Raw genomic sequence first — 15,688 nt, 5'->3', positions numbered from 1 at the left:
ATTATTTGATACTTAAACACCTGCTCTTTTTTTTTTTTAAATGACATATGATGTTTGAAATCACCTTATAGACCTGATTTGGCAAAACAAGCATTCTATCTCTCTAAATTCTATTCATTTTTTCAAGGCCTTGCTGAAGTTTCCTCTATGAAAATGTCCCTTGTGACTGTGACCCCAGTGATAATTTGTTGCCTTGTCTCAAATCCTATGAGCCTTGTTTATGGTACTTTTGGACTTTTTGTCCACTGCTCTTTAATAATGCTTAGCCTAAAAAAAATTAATTATAAAAATGTAATGCAATAATACTAAAGAGTTGAATAACTGAGAAAGACTGCATCCATAATTCAATGCCATAAAGTAATAACCATTAGTATTCATTCTCTTTCTAATTTTTATAAGCCTCTTCTATATATTTGCAAAAATATTGTTCTTACAGTTTTGTACACTGAATTATTATTGAATACTAAGGAATGAAAACTTTTTCACGTCATATCAATGTATAAAAAATGTTAGCTAGTGTTCCACTCAGTAGATATATCAAGATTACCTAACAATACACTATTATAATGTCAATGAATTATTTACAGTGTTTTTATAGCCTATGGTATTTCAAATATCTATGTGATTATGGGTTTTAAAATGTTTACATTATTTTTAAAGGAAATCCTCAGATGGAACATTACTGGCTTAAAAATATGAACATTAATAATGCAATTGAAAGAATACAAGATGTACACCTGGATATAGATTTTAACTCACTGATTGATAATGTCTTAAGCATATAATTTAATCTTTTGAGGACTCAGTTTTTTATTGGATAATAAAACAATATCATGTTCTATGTGGTGTTTTTGTAAGTATTAGGAATATTTTAAAATATGGTGGCTGGGTGCAGTGGCTCATGCCTGTAATACCAGCATTTTCGGAGGCCTAGTTGGGTGGATCACGAGATCAGAAGCTTGAGACTAGCTTAGCCAATATGATTAAACCCTGTCTCTATTAAAAATACAAAAATTAGCTGGGCTTGGTGGGGCCTGCTTGTGGTCCCAGCTACTTGAGAGGCTGAGGCAGAAGAACTGCTTCAACTCAGGAGGCAGAGGTTGCAGTGAGTCAAGATCACACCATTGCACCCCAGCCTGGGCAACAGAGTGAGACTCCATCTAAAAAAAAAACCCCAAAACAAAAGAAACCCAAAAAACAAACAAAAAGAACTTGGCACAAAGTAAAGCTTAATAAATAGTGGACATTATTATTTGTCTTTCCAAAAGTATTAAACCAATTTAGAATAGCTTTAGCTGTATATGATATCAGTTTTTTTCATAGCCTTGTTATATAAAGATATCAAAGTGACAGATTAAAAAATACTATCATATTGTTTTAGTGTGTATGCCTTTGATTGCTAGAATGATTCTATACTTGGTAAGCTCTCTTTTTGAATTATATGTTGATGACCTTTGCTTATTTGGGATTCAAAGTTTTTAGTTTATTTAATCTTTGCAACTTGTTTATATAATATTTTGTGATAATTATCTAGATTATCTTTTTAGTATATTTATGTGTATAATATGTGTATACACAAAAATATACTGATTTGAGATCTAGGACAATGTCATTTGCTTTTTTTAATCATGTAAAATTACTTTCGTAGTAACCTGCATGTAATAGGTACATAAAAATGTATTAAGTATATATTAGATGATGCCCCTTTCTTCTTTGAAGACTAAATGAAATTAGCTACGTGTAGCTAATGATTTTTTCCAAGGTTTCAGAAATTTTCAACAACCTTAGTTGTCATGCCAATTGCAGGACATAGGTTCCTTCTCCTGCTAAATTCTCGATCTCATTGGTATATCCCCACAGGTTCATTCTATTTTTTCTATTTCACATAAACCAAAGCGCCAAAGTCACTTCCTTTTCCATTTAAGACATTCATGTTTGAAAAGAGAATGTAGTAAATTTTTGAAAATTTATATTGCAGTAATAGTTTTTTTTTTTTTCTTTCTTTTTTTTTTTTAATTGCATTTTAGGTTTTGGGGTACATGTGATGAACATGCAAGATTGTTGCATAGGTACACACATGGCAGTGTGCTTTGCTGCCTTCCGTCCCCTCACCTGTATCTGTCATTTCTCCCCATGCTATCTCTTCCCATCTCCCCACCCCCCGCCCCTCCCCCATTTCCCCCCAACAGACCCCAGTGTGTAGTGCTCCCCTCCCTGTGTCCATGTGTTCTCATTGTTCAACACCCGCCTATGAGCGAGAATATACGGTGTTTGATTTTCTGCTCTTGTGTCAGTTTGCTGAGAATGATGGTTTCCAGGTTCATCCATGTCCCTATAAAGGACGTGAACTCATCGTTTTTGATGGCTGCATAATATTCCATGGTGTATATGTACCACATTTTCCCTATCCAGTCTATCATCGTTGGGCATTTGGGTTGGTTCCAGGTCTTTGCTATTGTAAACAGTGCTGCAATGAACATTCGTGTGCACGTGTCCTTGTAGTAGAATGATTTATAATCCTTTGGATATATACCCAGTAATGGGATTGCTGGGTCAAATGGGATTTCTATTTTTAGGTCCTTGAGGAATCGCCACACTGTCTTCCACAATGGTTGAATTAATTTACATTCCCACCAACAGTGTAAAAGTGTTCCTATTTCTCCACATCCTCTCCAGCATCTGTTGTTTCCAGACTTCAAGAGAGCCAAATCAAGAACGAACTGCCATTCACAATTGCTACAAAGAGAATGAAGTACCTAGGAATACAACTAACAAGGAACGTAAAGGACCTCTTCAAGGAGAACTACAAGCCATTGCTCAACGAAATAAGAGAGGATACAAACAGATGGAGAAACATTCCATGTTCATGGTTAGGAAGAATCAACATCGTGAAAATGGCCATACTGCCCAAAGTAATTTACAGATTCAATGCTATTCCCATCAAGCTACCAATGACCTTCTTCACAGAACTGGAAAAAAACACCTTAAACTTCATATGGAACCAAAAGAGAGCCCGCATAGCCAAGTCAATTCTAAGCAAAAAGAACAAAGCGGGAGGCATCACACTACCGGACTTCAAACTATACTACAAGGCTACAGTAATCAAAACAGCATGGTACTGGTACCAAAACAGAGATATAGACCAATGGAACAGAACAGAGGCCTCACAGGAAATACAACATACCCACAACCATCTGATCTTCGACAAACCTGACAAAAACAAGCAATGGGGAAAGGACTCCCTGTTTAATAAATGGTGTTGGGAAAACTGGCTAGCTATGTGCAGAAAGCAGAAACAGGACACCTTCCTGACACCTTACACCAAAATTAACTCCAGATGGATTAAAGACTTAAACATCAGACCTAATACCATAAAAACCTTAGAAGAAAATCTAGGCAAAACCATTCAGGACATAGGTGTAGGCAAGGACTTCATGACCAAAACGCCAAAAGCAATGGCAACAAAAGCCAAAATAGACAAATGGGACCTAATCAAACTCCACAGCTTCTGCACGGCAAAAGAAACAGTCAGTAGAGTGAATCAGCAACCAACAGAATGGGAAAAAATTTTTGCAGTCTACCCATCTGACAAGGGGCTGATATCCAGAATTTACAAAGAACTAAAGCAGATCTACAAGAAAAAAAACAAACAAGCCCATTCAAAAATGGGCAAAGGATATGAACAGATACTTTACAAAAGAAGACATACAGGAGGCCAACAAACATATGAAAAAATGCTCATCATCACTGGTCATCAGAGAAATGCAAATCAAAACCACATTGAGATACCATCTCACACCAGTTAGAATGGCGATCATTAAAAAATCTGGAAACAACAGTAATAGTTTGCCATTGAGTATTACAGGTCCCTGATGTAGTAAGACAGCATTCTCTTGCATGGGAGAGAGATCTCTCCTTAAATACTGTAATTTCTCAATTCATATATTATTCAGAAAAGTACTATCAGGCTTACTTTTGCATATCAAATCTAAAGACCACCCATTAATATATATGTAAGTAACTACTATATTTCATTAAATGTAAAATTAAAGCAACTGTAAATTACATCATTATTTTATGTACCACTCCAAAGGAAAAAAAAATGCTGCTACTTGAACTATGGTAACTCAGAAGACATTTTCTAATTACAGAGGATTTAAAATATAAAATTATGTGAATTTTAGAACTGGTAAAAGATGGCATGCATACTATTCTAGTTTTTACCCTTCCATATCAAGAGAAAACTGATTGTCTTTAAAGATGAAGTCTTCTGTTTCTTCCAGATCTACTACTTATTTGTATGAGAAAGATGATGACACAGATATTTATTTTATGTTGATTATTAAAAAAGAAAGTGACCTATTTTCCATTCCTGTTGCCTTCTGACATATTATATAACAATTCTTCTAGTGGTAAACCTTGAAATTACAATTGCATTTTTGACTTTATTAGAATTAAAAAGAAATAGAAATTTGAATGTTTAGACATTAGAACACTTGAACATTTATTTCTACATGTTGTTATAGTTTCAATGAATTTTAACATTAGATGCATATTTGAAATTCACACGTTGTTTTATATACAGCATTGTTTTGTACAAAATTAACCCATTCAATTGTTTGTACTTCCTGAATTTCTGTAAATCCTTCTGGGATCATTTTCTTTTTGCCTACAGATTCTCTTCATGATTTCTTTTAATTTGTGATTAAATTCTGATAAATTATTTCAGTTTTGTTTATCTGGTAAAGTATTTCTTTTGCACTCTAGTTTTACTTTTGACAATTGTATTAGTTCATTCTCACACTGCTAATAAAGAAAGAGATACCCAAGACTGGGTAACTTGGAAAGAGGTTTAATGGACTCACAGTTCCACAGGGTTGGGGAAGCCTCATAATCATGGCAGAAGGCAAAGGAGAAGCAAGGGTACATCTTACATGGCAGCAGGCAAGAGAGCATGTGCAGGAGAATTCCCCTTTATGAAAACATCAGATCTTATGAGACTTACTATCAGGAGAACACCATGGGAAAAATCCACTCCCATGATTCAATTATTACTTCCCACTGGGTCCCCATTTGAGTGGGGATTATTATAATTCATGATGATTTGGGTGGGGACACAGAGCAAAACCATATCATTCTTCTCCTGACCCCTCCCAAATCTCATGCCCTCACATTTCAAAACCAATCCTGCATTCCAACAGTCCCTCAAAGTCTTAACTCATTCCAGGATTAACCCAAAAGTCCAAGTCCAAATCTCATCTCAGAGAAGGCAAGTCTTTTCTGCCTCTGAGCTTGTAAAATAAAAAAAAAAGTTACTTCCTATATACAGTGTATATACAGTGTATGTACAGGCATTTGGTAAATACATGTGTTCTAAATTGGAGAAATTGGCCAAAACAAATGACTACAGGCCCCATACAAGTCTGAAATCCAGCAGGACAGTCAAATCTTAAAGCTCCAAATGATGTCCTTTGACACCATGTCTCAGATCCACGTCACAATTATGCAAGAGGGGGTTTCCCATGGTCTTAGGTAGCTCCACCCTTCTGGCTTTGAAGGGGACAATTTCCCTCAGTGCTGCTTTTAGGGGCTAGTGTTGAGTGTCTGTGGCTCAGTGCACAGTGCAAGCTGTTGGTGCTACCATTTTGGGGTCTGGAGGATGGTGGCCCTCTTCTAACAACTCTATTAGGCAGTGGCCCAGTGGGGAATCTTTGTGGGGATTTACACCTCACATTTCACTTCCACACTGCCCAAGCAGAGGTTCTTCATGCGGGCTCCACCCGTGCAGCACACCTCTGTGTGGACACCCAGACATTTTCATACATCCTCTGAAATCTAGGCAGAGGTTCTCAAAACTCAATTCTTGACTTCTGTGTATCTGACAGCCCAATAGCACGTTTATGACACCAATGCTTGAAGCTTCCATTCTCTGAAGCAACAGCCTAAGCTCTATGTTGGTCCCTTTTAGCAATGACTGGGACACAGGGCACCATGTCCCAAGACTGCACAAAGCACCAAGACTGTAGGCCTTACCCATGAAACCATTTTTTTTCTCCTAGGCTTCTGGGCTTGTGATGGGTGGAGCTGCCATGAAGACCTCTGTCATGCCATGGAGACATTTTCCCCATTGTCTTGGTAAGCAAATTACATTTTGCACCTCATTACTTGTGAATATTTCTGCAGCCAGCTTGAATTTCTCCTCAGAAAATTGGATTCCATTTTCTGTCACATCATCAGGCTGCAAATATTCTGAACTGTTATGCTCTGCTTCCTTTTAAACATAAGTTCCAATTTCAAAATATATCTTTCTGAATATATAAAATGAAATGCTTTAAGAGCATCCAAGTCACCTTTTGAACACTTTGCTACTTAGAAATTTCTTCTCTTGAGGATTCAAGATGGCTGAATAGATACAACTCCAGCACACAACACCCAACAAGAGAGATGCAGAAATCCAGAGATCTCCTAGGTACAACCGAGGTATCAGGTGCATTTCAACAGGTCTGGTCTGAAGGTGAGCAAGGCCCACTCAGGGCACACCAAGGTGTGGAGGGGTGCTGCTTCACCCAGAAAGTGCATCTGACCAGCAAGTCAGAGGCTCCCACTTTGGCACTCCAACCAAGATACAGTGCTCCCCCAAAAGCCTCAACAATACACAGAACAGGGGATCTTTGCCAGTCAAGCGCTGGGAATTACAAGTGTGGTGTTGAATAATAATCCAGGACGGTGTCCCGGATTGGCACACAGACCTAAACGGATGCATAAGCCCAAAAGGGAGTACCTGCTGACTGAGCTATTGCCCCCTCACCCCCCCACCCAGAGAGAGAGAGAGGGAGCTATAAGTAGGAGCAGCTGGGGAGGCCCCTACCCCATGACTGGAGAGAGAGGAAGCTGAAAGGGGGAGACGACCAGGTGCAGCTGGGTGGCTCCCTACCCTCCCCAAAAAATCCCAGAGGGCTGAAGCTCTGAATATAGCAGGTTGTGCAGCCAGTGCCACAGTCTGAGCTGAACTCTGAACGATTCAGCCTAGTGGAGGAAGGGCACAACCCACCATTAGAGGGGTGGGACTGGGCGACATGTTTAAACAAAAAACACAGGAAGCCTATGTAGCAACGGGACAGCGTTCTTGACAACCCAGCAGTGTCTACAGGTCAGCAGAAGAGGCAGGCCTAATCACCCAGTATAAACAGAAAAGACACAGAAAGCTTCCCTAGTAACCTGAAGCGTCCCTAGAAACCCAGTAGCAACTCTACAAGCAGACAAGCAACTCATCAAGCAGCTCCCTGACAACACAGCCAGGTAAACCCACAAAGATGGGAAAAAAAAAACAACAAAAAAAGATGAAACCATCAGACTAGAACACCTCTTCTCCTTTAAGGGATCACAACCCCTTAACAACACAGGATCACATCATGACTGAGATCACATCATGAGAAGGAGTGTGATGAATTGACAGAAACAGGCTTCAGAAGGTGGATAATAACAAACTTTTCTGAGCTAAAGAAACACGTTATAACTCAATGCAAAGAAACCAAAAACCTTGAAAAAATGTTAGACGAAATGCTAACTAGAATAACCAGCTTAGAGAAGAGCATAAATGACTTGATGGAGTTGAAAAACACAGCACGAGAACTACATGAAGCAAACACAAGTTTTAATAGCCTAATTGATCAAGCAGAATAAAGGATATTAGAGATTGAAGATCAACTCGATGAAATAAAAAGAGAAGGCAAGACAAGAGAAAAAATAGTGAAAAGAAATGAACAAAGCCTCCAAGAAATATGAGATTATGTGAAAAGACCTAACCTATGCTTGACCAGTATACCTGAATATGATGGGGAGAATGAATCCAAGCTGGAAAACACACTCCAGGATATTATCCAGAACTTCCCAAGCCTAGCAAGGCAGTCCAAATTTCAAATTCAAGAAATACAGATAACTCCACAGATATTCCTCAAGAAGAGCAACCCCAAGGCACATAATCATCAGATTCATCAGGGTTGAAATGAAGGAGAAAATGCTAAGGGCAGCCAGAGAGAAAGGTCAGGTAACCCACAGAGTGAAGCCAATCAGACTCACAGCAGATCTCTCGGCAGAAACCCTACAAGCCAGAATAGAGTGGGGGCCAATATTCAACATCCTTAAAGAAAAGAACTTTGAACCAAGAATCTCATATTCAGCCAAACTAAGCTTCGTAAGTGAAGTAGAAATAAAATCCTTTACGGACAAGCAATTACTGAGAGATTTTGTCACCACCAGACCTGCCCTACAGGAGCTCCCGAAAGAAACACTAAGCATGGAAGGGAACAAGTACCAGTCACTGCAAAAGCAAACCAGTGGGTAAAGACCAAAAATCTTAGTTATTTCTTGTCTTATGCTAGCTTTTGAGGTTTTTTTTGATGTTCCTCCTCTAGCTCTTTCCATTTTGATGATAGGATGTCAAATTTAGATCTTTCCTTATTTCTCATGTGGGCATTTATTTCTATAAATTTCCCTCTCGACACTGTTTTAAATGTGTCCCATAGATTCTGGTAAGTTGTGTCTTCATTCTGATTGATTTTGAAGAACATCTTTATTTCTGCCTTCATTTCATTGTTTATCCAGTCAACACTTAGAAGCAAGTTGTTCAGTTTCCAAGTGGTTGTGCAGGTTTGAGTGTGTTTCTTAATCCTGAGTTCTAGTCTGATTGTGCTGTGATCTGATAGACTGTTTGTTATGATTTCCATTCTCTTGTATTTGCTAAGGAGTGATTTGCTTCCAATGATGTGGTCAATTTTAGAGTAAGTGCAATGGGGTGCTAAGAAAAATGTATATTCTGTGGATTTGGGGTGGAGCATTCTGTATATGTCTATTAGGTCCGCTTGGTGCAGCTCTGCATTCAAGTCCTGGATATGCTTGTTAATTTTCTCATTGATCTGTCTAATATTGACAGTGGAGTGTTGAAGTCTCCCACTATTATTGTGTGGGAGTCTAAATCTCGTTTTAGGTTGTTAAGAACTTGCTTTATTTATCTGGGTGCTGTTGTGTTGGGTGCATACATATTTAAGATAGTTACCTCTTCTTGTTGGATTGATCCTTTTACCATTACATAGTGTCCTTATTTGTCTCTTTTGATCTTTGTTGGTTTGAAGTCCATTTTATCAGAGACTAGGATTGCAACCCCTGCTTTTTTTTTGTTCTCCATTTGCTTGGTAAATCTTCTTCCATCTCTTTATTTTGAGTCTATGTGTGTCTTTGCAGGTGAGATGAATACAGCACACCCATGGGTTTTGACTTTTTATCCAGTTTGCCAGTCTGTGTCTTTTGATTGGGGCATTTAGGCCATTTACATTCAATGTTAATATTGTTATGTGTGAATTTGATCCTGCCATTTTGCTACTGGCTGTTTTTCTTTCCCATTAGGTAACTTATTTTCTTCATTGCATTTTTGGTCTTTACCCACTGGTTTGCTTTTGCAGTGACTGGTACTTGTTCCTTTCCATGCTTAGTGTTTCTTTCAGGAGCTCCTGTAGGGCAGGTCTGGTGGTGACCTTCTTCACAGAACTGGACAAAACCACTTTAAACTTCATATGGAATCACAAGAGAGCCTGCATAGCCCAGACAATCCTAAGCAAAAAGAACAAAGCTGAAGGCATCACGCTACCTGACTTCAAACTGTATTACAAGGCTAAAATAATCAAAACGGAATGGTACTGGTACCAAAACAGAGACATAGACCAATGGAACAGAACAGAGGTCCCAAAAAAAACACCACACATCTACAACCATCTAATCTTTGACAAATCTGACAAAAACAAGCAATTGGGAAAGGACTCCATGTTTAATAAATGGTGTTGGGAAAGCAGAAACTGGACCCCTACCTGTCACCTTACACTAAAATTAACTCCAGATGGATTAAAGATTTAAACATAAAACCTAACATCATAAAAACACTAGAAGAAAAAGTAGGCAAAACCATCCAGGACATAGGCATAGGCAAGGACTTCATGACTAAAACACCAAAAACAATGGCAATAAAAGCCAAGACAGACAAATGAGATCTAATTAAAATTCAGAGCTTCTGTACAGCAAAAGAAAGCATCATTAGAGTGAACTGGCAACCAACAGAATGGGAAAAAATTTTTGCAATCTACCCATCTGACAAAGGGCTAATGTCCAGAATCTACAAAGAACTAAAACAGATATACAAGAAAAGAAAAAGCCCATTCAAAAGTGGGTGAAGGATAGGAACAGGCACTTTTCAAAAGAAGACATATATGAGGCCAAGAAACATATGAAAAAATGCTCATCGTCATTGGTCATTAGAGAAATGCAAATCAAAACTACATTGAGATAACATCTCACACCAGTTAGAATGGCAATCGTTAAGATATCTGGAGACAACAGATGCTGGAGAGGATGCGGAGAAATAGGAACACTCATACACAGTTGGTGGGAGTCAAATTAGTTCAACCACTGTGGAAGACAGTGTGGTGATTTCTCAAGGATCTAGAAATAGAAATTCCATTTCACCCAGCAATCCCATTACTGGGCATATACCCAGAGAACTATAAATCATTCTACTATAAAGACACATGCACATATATGTTCATTACAGCCCTGTCTACAATAGCAAAGACCTGGAACCAACCCAAATGCCCATTAATGATAGACTGGACAAAGTAAAAGTGGTACATATACATCATGGAATACTATGCAGCCATAAAAAAACGATGAGTTCATGTCTTTTTTAGGGACTTGGATGAATCTGGAAACCATCATTCTCAGCAAACTGATAAAAGAACAGAAAGCCAAACACTGCATGTTCTCACTCATAGGTGGGTGTTGAACAATGAGAACAGGTGGACTCAGGGAGAGGAGCATCACACATTGGGGGCAGTTTGGGGAGGTAGGGGAAAGACAGCAGGGGTTAGTAGGGAGGAGAGGGTGAGGAGGGATAACATAGGGAGAAATGCCAGATATACTATGCACCTAAAGTTAAATAAATAAATTTTTAAAAAATTTCTTCTGTCAGCTACCCTAAATCATTTCTCTCAAGTTCAAAGTTCAACAAATCTCCAGGGCAGGGGCAAAATGCTGCCAGTCTCTTTGCTAAAAATAGCAAGAGTCACATTTGCTCTAGTTCCCAACAAGTACCTTATCTGCACCACCTCAGCCCGGACTTTATTGTCTATATTACTACCAGCATTTTGGTCAGAGCCATTTAACAAGCATCTAGGTAGTTCCACACTTTTTCACATCTTTCTTTTTCTGAGCTCTTCAAACTGTTCCAACTTCTGTGTGTTACCCAGTTCCAAAGTTGCTTCCGCATTTTTGGGTGTTTTTATAGCACCATGCTACTTGATCAGTAGACCACTTTACTATATTAGTTTGTTCTCATGCTGCAAATAAAAACATACCTGACACTGGGTAGTTTATGAAGGAAAGAGATTTAATTGACTCACAGTTCCACATGGCTGGGGAGGCCTTCCAATCAATCATGGCAGAAGGCAAAGGGAGGAGCAAAGCCACATCGTACATGGTGGCAGGCAACAGAGCATGTTCAGGGGAATGCCCCTTTATAAATTATCAGATCTCATGAGACTTATTCACTATCAGGAGAACAGAATTGGGAAAACCCACCCCCATGTGTAAATATCTCCCATCGGGTCCTTGCTTTGCCATGTGGGGATTATTATAATTCAAAGTAAGATTTGGGTAGGTACCCGAAGCCAAACCATATCAGCAATAATTACTTATATGGTTTGACTCTGTGCCCCCACCCAAATTTCCTCTCAAATTATAGTCCCCACATGTCAGAGGAGGGGCCTGGTGGGAGTTGAGTGAATCATAAGGGTGAACTTCCCCCGTGACATTCTCATGATAGTGAGTTCTCTTAAGATCTGATGGTTTAAAAGTATGTAGCACCTTCTCACCCCACTGCGGGTTCTGTCATGACAAGATGTGCTTTCTTCCACTTCATCCATTATTGTAAGTTTCTGGAGGACTCCAAGTCATGCTTTCTGTTAAATCTGTAGAACTGTTAGTCAATTAAAACTCTTGTGTTCATAAATTACCCAGTTTCACGTAGTTCATTATAGCAGTGTGGGAAAGGACCAATACAATTATATATATATTTATTAAAGATATTTTTGCTAGGTAAAATTTTCCTATTGGGGTTATTTTTTGTTCAGCATTAAAAACAATGTCATTTTATGTACTTCCCAACTGAATCAAAATAGAATACCTGGGACTAAATAGTAAGCAAATGAGAGGAGACTTACAAGTGCCATGGCTAACTGCTATAGGAGAGTTCTAGGCAACAAGGGGGAACCCAAGCAAAGAATGGCAGAACTCCTGAATTGTAGAAATAAAGCTGAGAGGCCAGGGTGACTAAGTCAGGGAGAGTGCTCAGAACAAAGTACCAGTGCAAACAAATGTGCACAAAGTGAGAACTCTGTAGATATGAGGAGAATCCCCTCAAGTATTCAGCCAAATAATTGTTATCATCTATGTGTGAGAAAACTATCAGCCCAGAAAAAGAATCATCTGACAGAATTAGCAGTAACAGTGCTTGGTATTCACACAGGCCCAGGAATAGTGCCTGATGTCACCAGCCAGATGGAAAAAATCTCATAATTTATATAGCATTAAATAAAATATAGAGAAAAGCCTTGACTACTTATGGGGGATAATTAGCTCTAGACTCAATGCTATTTTGGTCCCACCTAACAAATCTTAAAACCAAGACTTAAAAGGATCAAACTGTTTCCAAGTAATTTAACTATGTACTAGAACAAAGCTCATAAATATTTATAGGAATACAAAAATATCCTGATGTAACAAGGTACAATTCACAATGTCTGGCATCCATTTGAAGACTGCCATGCATCCAAAAAAAGCAGATAATACAACTCATAAGAAGAAAAATCAATTAATCAAAATGGAGCTAGATTTCATACAGATGTTAGAATTTGCAGACAAGGGGGATAAAACAGTTATAATTATGTTTCAGATATTCCAGAACTTAAGTAAATAGAAACAGAAAAAGCCTAAAACCCAAACTGGATTACAGTCCTACATATAAGAGCTAAAACTATAAAACTTTTAGGAGAAAATAAGGCACAAATCTTTGTGACTTTACCAAGGAAAAGATTTTCAATACAGGACACCAAAAGTGTAAGTGATAAAAAAAAATTAAAAAATACATCTTTATCAAAATTCACAACTTTTTTACTTTGCTACTTCAAAATGCACTCTCATACAAATGAAAAAGTAAGTCAAAGATGACTTGTAAAAAATATTTAAATTTATATATCTAATAAGAAACTTGTATCCAGAATAAATAAAGATCTCTTATAACTTAAAATAATAAAAATATTTGTATGGAACCACAAAAGGCCAAAAATATCCAAAACAGCCTTAAGCAAAAAGAACAAAGCTGAAGGCATCACATTACCTGACTTTAAAATATAGTACAAAGCCATAGTAACCAAAACAGTATGTTATTGGCATAAAAAATACACAGGCTAATGGAACAGAATAGAGAACCCAGAAATAAGTTGATGCATCTACAACCAAATCATGCTTGATAAAGATGCCAACAACATACATTGAGGAAAGGAGACATTTAATAAATGGGCTGAGCAAACTGGATATTCATATGCAGAAGAGTGAAGTGAGATCCCTACCTCTCACCATACACAAAACCATATAATAATATAAATGGATTGATGACTTAGTTGTAAAACTTTATAATAAAATAATTAGAAGAAAACAAGGGGAAAATGTTTTAGGATATTATCCTGAGCAAGGATTTCTTAAATAAGATCTTAAAAGTACAGGCAACCCAAGCAAACATGTACGAATGGGATTAAATCAAGTTAAAAAGATTTTGCATGACAAAGGAAGCAATAAATGAAGATACAACATACAGAATGGGATAAAATATTTGAAAACTATTTATCTGACAAGGGATTAATAACCAGAACAGGTAAGAAACTCAACAAAATAGCAAAAAAAAAAAAAAAAAATTGCTTTAAAAATGTCCTTTGTAGGGACATGGATGAAGGTGAAAACCATCATTGTAAGCAAACTGACACAAGAACAGAAAATCAAACACCATGCGTTCATTCATAAGTGGGTGTTGAACAATGAGGACACATAGACACAGGGAGGGGGACATCATACATCAGGACCCGTTGGGGGTCGGGGTGGGGCTAGGGGAGGGATTGCAGGGAGTGGAGGGATTGGGGAGGGTAACATTAGGAGAAATACTTAATGTAGATGATGGGTGGATGGATGCAGCAAACTACCATGGGATGTGTATACCTATGTAACAATCTTGCACAATCTACACATGTACCCCAGAATTTATAATTTAAAAAAAGGGCAATAGATGAAAGTAAACATTTCTCAAAAGACACAAATGGCCAAGATATATTTTAAAAATTCTCAAAATTACCGATCATCAGCGAAATGCAAATCCAAGTTATAACATCTCATCCCAACTAAAATGGCTATTACAAAAAACATAGAAAATTATAAATGATAGAGAGGATGTAGAGAAAGGGGAATGCTTGTACACTGCTAGTGGGAATATAAATAGCACAGTTACTATGGAAAACAGTATAGACTTTCCTCAGAAAACTAAAAATAGAACTATCATATGATTTAGCAATCTCACTGTTGGGTATATAACCAAAGGAAAGGAAATAAGTTTATCAAAGTGATAGCTGCAGTCCCATGTTTATTGCAGCATTATTCAAAATACCCAAGACACGGAAGTGCCCTGAGTGTCCATAGAAGTATGAATAGATAAAGAAAAAATGGTACAAATGTGGTATACAAAATGGAATATTAGCCAGCCATAAAAAGTAAACTCCTGTCTTCACAGCAATGTGGATAGAATTGAAGTATTTTAAGTTAAATAAATCAGGCAGACAAAGACAAATATTGCATGTTCTCACATATATGTGAGAGCTAAAAAAACCTGATCTCATAGTAGTAGTGGATGTATTAGTGGTTAACAGAGGCTGAGAATAGAAATAATAATATCTAACTTTGATAGCATGATAGAGTAACTTTAGTTAACAATAATATATTGTATATTTCAAAATAGCTAGAATAAAATATTTGAAATATTCCCTGCACAAAGAAATGGTGAATCTTTGAGGTGATGGGTATCACAATGATCCAGATTTGATCATTACACATTGTATGCTTGTTTCACAATATCATATGTACCCCCTAAATACATACAATTACTATGCATCCACAAAATTTAAAATAAACACACACGATAATGATAAAAATTTAAGTAAGACAATTAAAAGTGAGTAAAAGATTTGAATAGACATTTCACCAAAGAAGATACACATAAGGTTAAAAAGCACATAAAAATGCTCTACATTATTAGTCATTAAGGAAAGGCAAGTTAAAACCATAATGAAATGCAACTTCACACTTAAAAGAATGGCTATAATTAAAAAAAAAAAAAGCAGTAACAGGTATTGATGAGTGTATAGAGAACCTGGAAGCCATGTACATTGCTCATGGGAAGATAGAACAGCGCAACCACTCTGAAAAATAATTTGAGAGTTTGTTAAAATGTTAAGCATAAGATTACCTTCTAACCCCTCAACTCCACTCCTAGATATCTAAACAAGAGAAATAAAAGCATGTATACATAAACACTTGCACTAAAAAT

General features: G+C 37.4%; 1 long non-coding RNA gene across 1 annotated transcript in view; it reads left to right on the top strand.

The window, feature by feature from the left end:
- Nucleotides 1–15,688, top strand: part of LOC141582750 (uncharacterized) — a 260,745-nt gene that overhangs the window by 223,249 nt on the left and 21,808 nt on the right. Inside the window, exon 3 of the long non-coding RNA XR_012515626.1 lies at nt 6,060–6,135. This is a non-coding gene — a long non-coding RNA (uncharacterized LOC141582750). The remainder of the gene's footprint in view (nt 1–6,059; nt 6,136–15,688) is intronic.

The sequence above is a fragment of the Saimiri boliviensis genome, chromosome 2, assembly GCF_048565385.1.
Source record: "Saimiri boliviensis isolate mSaiBol1 chromosome 2, mSaiBol1.pri, whole genome shotgun sequence".
NCBI classification, from domain to species: Eukaryota; Metazoa; Chordata; class Mammalia; order Primates; family Cebidae; genus Saimiri; species Saimiri boliviensis.
This window is presented reverse-complemented; position numbering and strand designations above follow the sequence as displayed.